Source organism: Chrysochloris asiatica, unplaced genomic scaffold, assembly GCF_000296735.1.
Source record: "Chrysochloris asiatica unplaced genomic scaffold, ChrAsi1.0 scaffold00007, whole genome shotgun sequence".
Classification (NCBI taxonomy): domain Eukaryota; kingdom Metazoa; phylum Chordata; class Mammalia; order Afrosoricida; family Chrysochloridae; genus Chrysochloris; species Chrysochloris asiatica.
This window is the reverse complement of record NW_006408525.1, coordinates 5,667,580-5,674,608: the sequence shown is the minus strand read 5'-3', so window position 1 is coordinate 5,674,608 and position 7,029 is coordinate 5,667,580. Positions and strand designations below refer to the sequence as shown.

At 38.0% G+C, this 7,029-nt stretch overlaps 1 protein-coding gene across 1 annotated transcript in view; it reads right to left on the bottom strand.

Moving 5' to 3' along the window:
• Positions 1-7,029, bottom strand: part of ACACA (acetyl-CoA carboxylase alpha) — a 336,306-nt gene that overhangs the window by 193,324 nt on the left and 135,953 nt on the right. The window lies entirely within an intron of this gene.

Here is a 7,029-nt window from a genome sequence, read left to right as displayed (position 1 = left end):
TAAGTGCCGTGGAGTCGGTTCCGACCCATAGCGACCCTGTACAGGGTTTCCGAGGGTGTAAATCTTTACGGGAGTAGAAAGCCTCATCTTTCTCCCGCGGCGCGGCTGGTAGTTTCGAACCGCTGACCTTAAGGTTCACAGCCCGATTCGTAACCACTACGCTACCAGAGCTCATAACAACATCTTTTTTATGTTCTCTGCTTTCAGCCAAGATCTTTCTGACATCAGCAATGATATCCCTTGTTTCATGTGCTTTTCTGAGTTCAGCTTGAATTTATGGCAATTCCCTGCAGATGTACTGCTGCAACCATTTTTTCATTAACTCCAGCAAAACTTTACTTGTGTGTGACATCAATGATAGTGTTCGATACTTTACACATTCTGTTGGACCATCTTTCTTTGAAATGGGCACAAGTATGGAAATCTGTCAGGCAGTTAGACAGGTCTTACAAATTTCTTGGCAGGAATGTGTGAGTACTTCTTGCGTGGCATCCATTTGTTGAAACATCTCAGTTAGTATTAAAAAATAACTGGAATTTCCATGCAGCTTGGAATTCTTTCTTCAATATCACTGTTTCTTGATCACATGCTACCTCCTGAAATGATTGAATGTAACAATGTACTTTTTAATCTGTCAGTATGTCATATGGTAGTGGGTTGAATATTGCTAGAATGTTGGAAGTTATGCCACCAGTATTTCAAATACCAACAGGGTCACCTGTGGCAGACAAGTTTTAGCTGAGTTTCAAGACTAAGACAGACTAGGAAGAAGAACCTGGCAATTCTATTTCTAAAAAAAAAAAAATTAGCTAGTGAAAACCTTCTGAATAGTAGCAGAGTATCTATCAAGCAATATAGTCAACATTCAGATTTCTAGAAAATAGCTTACCTTTAAATTAAATTTCTAACTAAAGAGGAATTAGTGTCTGAATATTTTGAAGGATCAAAATTTATGAAATCATGATTAAATAATAAAGGATTGCTATTTCAGTTCAGATTCTCTGTTGACTTATAAACCGGAATGGTGTTGTTAGGTGCTGTTGAGTTGGTTTCCACTCATAGCAACTCTAACCACAACAGGATGAAACACTGCCTGATCTTACACCATCTTCACAATTGTTATCTTTAAAATCACTGGTGCAGCCACTTTGTCAATCCTCCTCGTTAAAGGTTTTCCTTCTTTGTCACTGACCCTCCGGCTTTACCAAGCACTTTATCTTTCTCTAGGGGCTAATCCCCAGGGGCTGGTCCTTCCTGACACCATGCCCAAAGTATGAGAGACAGTCTCTCCATCTTTACTTCTAAGGTGTATTCTGGTTGTAGTTCTCCCAAGACAGACCTGTTTTTTCTTCTGCCAGTAAATATACTTTAAAAACTATCAATTATTCTATAGTTTTCCTGATTCATTTTCCAACAATCCCATGTATATGAGGCAACTGGAATGTACCATGGCGTGGGACGGGCATTTTTGTTCTTTAACACATTTAATGAGGTTTTTGCAGATCTGCCCAGTGTAATACGTCATTTGATTTCTTCACAGCTGCTTCCCTGAAAGTTAATTATGGATCCAAGTAAGATTAAGTCTTTGACAACTTCACTCTTTTCTGTTTATCATGTTACTATTTACTGGTCCATTTGTAAGGATTTTGTTTTCTTTACATTGAGGTGCAATACATACTGAAGGTTGAAATTTTGGGTCTTCAACAGTAATTATTTCAAGTTCTCTTTGTTTCTAGCAAGCAAGGTTTTTTTTTTTCCTGGCTTTACACCATTGTTTCATTGCAATGATCACATTATCCTCCATGAATCATCTCATTCAACAGTATTTGCTTCCATTCCCTTTGGGGATTTTTTGGGAGATGGGGGGATATATACACAAAAACACTCAGAAATACATAATAATTTAAACAACCAAAGGGCATATTCTGCAAGCCTGCCTCCTGGCGGCCAGCACTCAATATCTCTCTTTCCGTGAGTCGAGTCCTCAACTTCATAGCCTCATCTCTGCCTCCATCTCTGTTCAACTCTATGGAATGTGGTTGAACTCAGCCCATTTCTTCATTGCTGCCTTTCCCCTTCTTCCACTCACCAGTAGACCAACACTGTTGTCAACAAGCTTATATGCTTGCTCATGTGTTCCCTTTGAGTTTGTCTTGGAAGAGGGTTTGTCCTGAAGACACTTGATTGCTTGTCTTCAGATGGCTTCGTGACACACAACTTGATTGTTCTTGTAGTAGCCAATCATACTGCCATTTTTGTTGTGATTTTTCCTGATCTTTCTTTGAAGATGTATCTTCTGCTGTTTTAGCTGTTCCAGGTTGGTCTGCCATTTTTTTCTTGTAAGAATATCCCACCTCAGAATGTTCTGGATGGGGCTCAGAAATCCACCTAAGGTCCTATATACTTAGCAAGCAAGATTCTGTTATATGCTTATCACAATGAGTCTTTCTCCAATCCTGATGTAACTTTCTTATTCATATTACTCAGCTTCTCAATTTTATTGCGCAGCATAAAGACTGATTAAGAGTGGTGCAAGACTGGAATGCTGAGGCACACCTTTCCTGATTTTAAACCATTCAGTAGTTCCTTTTTCTGTTTGAATGACTGACTCTTGGTCTATGTACAGGCTCCTCATGAGCACAATTAAGTGTTCTAAAATTCTCATTCTTCGCAATGCTATACGTAGTTTGCTATTATCCACATAGCCCAAAGTCTTTGCAAAGTCAATAAAACACAGGTAAACATTTGTCAAGTATTTTCTAATTGCAGCCTGAACCATTTGATGTCAGCCATGATATTCCATGTTTCTTGTCTTCTTGTGAATCTGGCTTGAATTTCTGGCAACTTCTTGTCAGTGTACTGTTACAATCATTTTTTAATTATCTTTGCAAAATTTTACTTGCAAGTTATTTTATGATATTCTGTATTTCCAGGTCAAAAACCGGAACAGAGGCATTTCAAACTGCACTACATGGATTTTTAGAATATTGTGGACATTCACACAGGGAAATTCTACTTCTATCCATTTTAAATATTAGAGAGTGACACAAGTTTTTCCTTCTAAAGAAAATTAACATATACTTGAGAAACTGTAAAATAGAATATTTAGACAGCTACTAATTTCATAAATGGCCATTTAAACATTGTGAAAGCTGTTTAAATGGTTATCCTATATAAAACCACATTTCTTTCAACTGAGATTTAGCTTTGAAATCAGAGAAGAAATATACCTAGACTTAAAAGAACTGGTAGGACTACCAAAAATATATAAACTATGAGGGGGCTTTAAAAAGTCATGAAAATGGCATGATGGGAAAACGTGTGAAACAAAACTAAAAATTATAAAGCAAGACAGGGCTTACTGGTCAGAGAGAGACCAAAATAACCCAATACTATGGGCACTGATCACTCTTCAGGTCTTGAAATCAACTTGTGGCTCAATTTTCAGCCAACCAATAGATAGGTATATAAGAGGGAGGTAAGGGTGGAGGCAGCAACACTTCTGAAGCTTGCAAAGCATAGAATAGTCAACCATTCAAGATCAAAATGGCAGCAATTACCTAAAGACAAAATTCAGAAGGGATGGGAAAGAAAAAGGAAAGGGAAAAAGAGTCACAGGAAAGAAGTGGGATAAGTGATATTACATAGAAAGGATTGCAGTCATTGAAATGAAATGAAGTACAAGATTTGTGGATTGTAAACTGATGGTCTGCACAGTAAACATTCACTCAATTCATAATAGAAAGTTTATTAAAAGAAAGAAAGAAAAGAAAAAAAAAAGATACTGGAATTTCTCCAGGAGCACCCCCTCCCATTTTGTGATTTATATTTTCAGTCTCTTTATCATATATTATGATAAACAGACATTCTTAAGTCCAGTCAATCAATCTTATTTTTCTGCAGCTTGTACTTAATATGTCTTGTAAGACAAAGTCTTCTTTACTCTGATGTCATGGAACTATTCTATTGTTTTGGTATACTGCAACTGAATCTGTCCCCAATTCATTATGAGTCCATGTGCAATGGCACACAATACTGTCCGGTCGTGCGACATTACCACAATCACTTGTAGTAGCTTTGCCTTTAATGCATATTTGTATATTTAGCTTAAATTGATTTTTGTGTGCATGGTATATGAGAAGGACCCAATTTCTTTTTCTCCCTTTTTTTGCAAATGGATGAGTCATTTTCCCAGTATCATCTGTCAAAAATCTATCCTTTACCTATGATCCGCAATGTATTCTATGTCATTTGTACAGCCCATTCCTAAAAATAAATATAAATGAAGTTTCTTTCATATATGTACAGATCTGTCTCTGACCTTTCTATTATGTTCTATTGGTCTACTCATATGTCCCTACAACAGTAACACAATCTCAGAATTAACATGTCTTTATATTAAATCTTGGTATCTAACTGAACAAATCCCTTATGTTTCCTTAAGGGTATCTTGGTTATTGTCAGACTTTTGTTTCCAGTACATTTTAGAATCAGCTTGGCAAATTCCATGAAAAAACCCTAGTAGAATCCTTACTGGAACTTCAGTGAATCTACAGAGAATCAATTCCTTTGCATTAGTATATACTCGAATCTAATTAAATGCAATATCTCCATTTAATTAGACTTCTTCTTATAGTATTCACTAATTATAACTTTCTCTAAAAGACGCTTGTTGTTAGGTGCCATAGAGTCGGTACAGACCCATAGCAACCTTATGCACAGCAGAATGAAACACTGCCCGATCCTGGGCCAACATCATTACTACTGCCACACTTGAGTCCATTGATGCTGCCACTTGGCCAATCCATCTCGCTGGGGGGGTGGGGGTGGGGGGTCTTTCTCTTTTTCTTTGACCCTCCACCTTACCAATCATGATATCCTTCTCCAGCCACTGGTCCCTCCTGACGAAATGTCCAAAGTATGAGATGAACTTTGGGCATCTTGGCCTCTAAGGAGCACTCTGGCTGCACTTCTTCCAAAACAGATTTATTAGTTCTTTTGGCAGGCCATGGCACTTTCAATATTCTCCTCCAACACCCAACTCAGAAGCATCAATTCTTCTATAGTCTTCCTTATTCACTGTACAACTTTCACATGCATATGAGGTTACTGAAAATACCATGGCTTGTGTCAGGCGCACCTTAGCCCTCACGCTGACATCTCTGTTCTTCAACACTTTCGAAAGGTCTTGTGCAGCAGATTTGCCTAATGCAATACGTCGTTGATTTCTTGACTGCTACTTCCCTGAGTGTTGATAGTTGATCCAAGAAGAATGAAGTCCGGATTTTTGTTTTCTTTACATTGAGATGTAATCCATACCAAGGCTGTGCTCTTTGACCTTCATCACTAAATGTTTTAAGTCCTCTTCATTTTCAGCAAGCAAGGTTGTATCATCTGCATATCACAGGTTGTTAATGAGTCTTCCTCCAATCCTGATGCCGTGTTTTTCTTCATAGAACCTAGCTTCTTGGATTATCTGCTCAGCATACAGGTTGAATAAGTATGGTGAAAGAATACAATCTTGTTGCACACCTTTCTTAATTTTAAAACATTCAGTGTTCCCATGTTCTGTTCGAAACAACTGCTTCTTGGTCCAGGTACTACAGGCTCCTCATGAGCACAATTAAGTGATCCGGAATACTCATAACTTTGCAATGTTGTCCATAGCTTATCATGATCCACACAATCGAAAGCCGTTGCGTAGTCAATAAAGCACAGGTAAACATCTCTCTGATATTCTTTGCTTTCAAGCCAAGATCCATCGGACATCAGCAATGATATCCCTCATTCCACGGCCTCTTCTGAATCCGGCTTGAATCTCTGGAAAGTTCTCTGTCAATGTTTGAGTATAGCCGTTTCTGTAGTACCTATTGCAAAACTTTACTCACATGAGGTATCAAAGAGATTGTCCAATGATTTCCACATTCCGTTGGGCCACCTCTCTTTGGAATAGGCACAAACATGGATCTCTTCCCATCAGTAGGCCAAATAGTTGTCTTCCAAATTTCTTGGCAGAGATGAGTGAGTGCCTCCTGTGCCGCCTTACTTTCTTGAAATATTTCAATTTTTATTCCATCAATTCTCGGTGCCTTGTTCTTTGCCAATACCTTCAATGCACCTTGGACTTCCTCCTTCAGTATCATTGGCTCTTGATCATATGCTACCTCTTGAAACGGTTGACCATTAACCATTTCCTTTTGGTACAGTGACTCTGTGTATTCCTTCCATCTTCTCTAGATGCTTTTTGCATCATTCAATAATTTTCTCAGAAAATCTTTCAATAATGAAAGTCGAGGCTTAAATTTTTTCTTCAGTTCCCCCAGTTTGAGATGCTGAGCGTGTTCATCCTTTTTGGTTTTCTGATTCCAGATCTTTGCACATTTTGTTGTAATATTTGGCTTTACCTTCTCGAGCTGATCTTTGAAATTTTCTGTTTAGCTCTTGGACCTTCTCATTTCTTCCATTTGCTTCAGCATCTCTACACTGGAGAGCAAGTTTCAGTGTCTCTTTTGACATCCATTTTTGACCTTTTCCTTCTTTCTTGTCTTCTCAATGACTTTTTGCTTTCATCATGTATGATGTACTTGATATCATCCCACAACTCTTCTAGTCTTTGGTATCAAATCTGTTCTTCAGAGATCTCTAAATTCAGGTGGGATATATTCAAAGTCATATTTTTGCTCTTGTCGACTTGTTTTCATTTTCTTCAGCTTCACTTTGAATTTGCATATGAGTAATTGATGGTCTGTTCCACAATCTGCCCCTGGCCTTGTTTTCACTGATGATATGAAGCTTTTCCATTGTCTTTTTCCACAGATGCATTGCACTTGATTCCTATGTATTCCATCTGGTGAGGTCCATGTGTATAATCATCTCTTATGTTGTGTCTAAAGAAAGTATTTGAAATGAACAAATCATTCATTTTGCAGAATTCTGTCATGCGTTTTCCAGCATTATTTCTATCACCAAGGCCTTATTTTCCAACTACTGATCTTTCCTCTTTGCTCCCAACCTTTGTATTCCAATCAC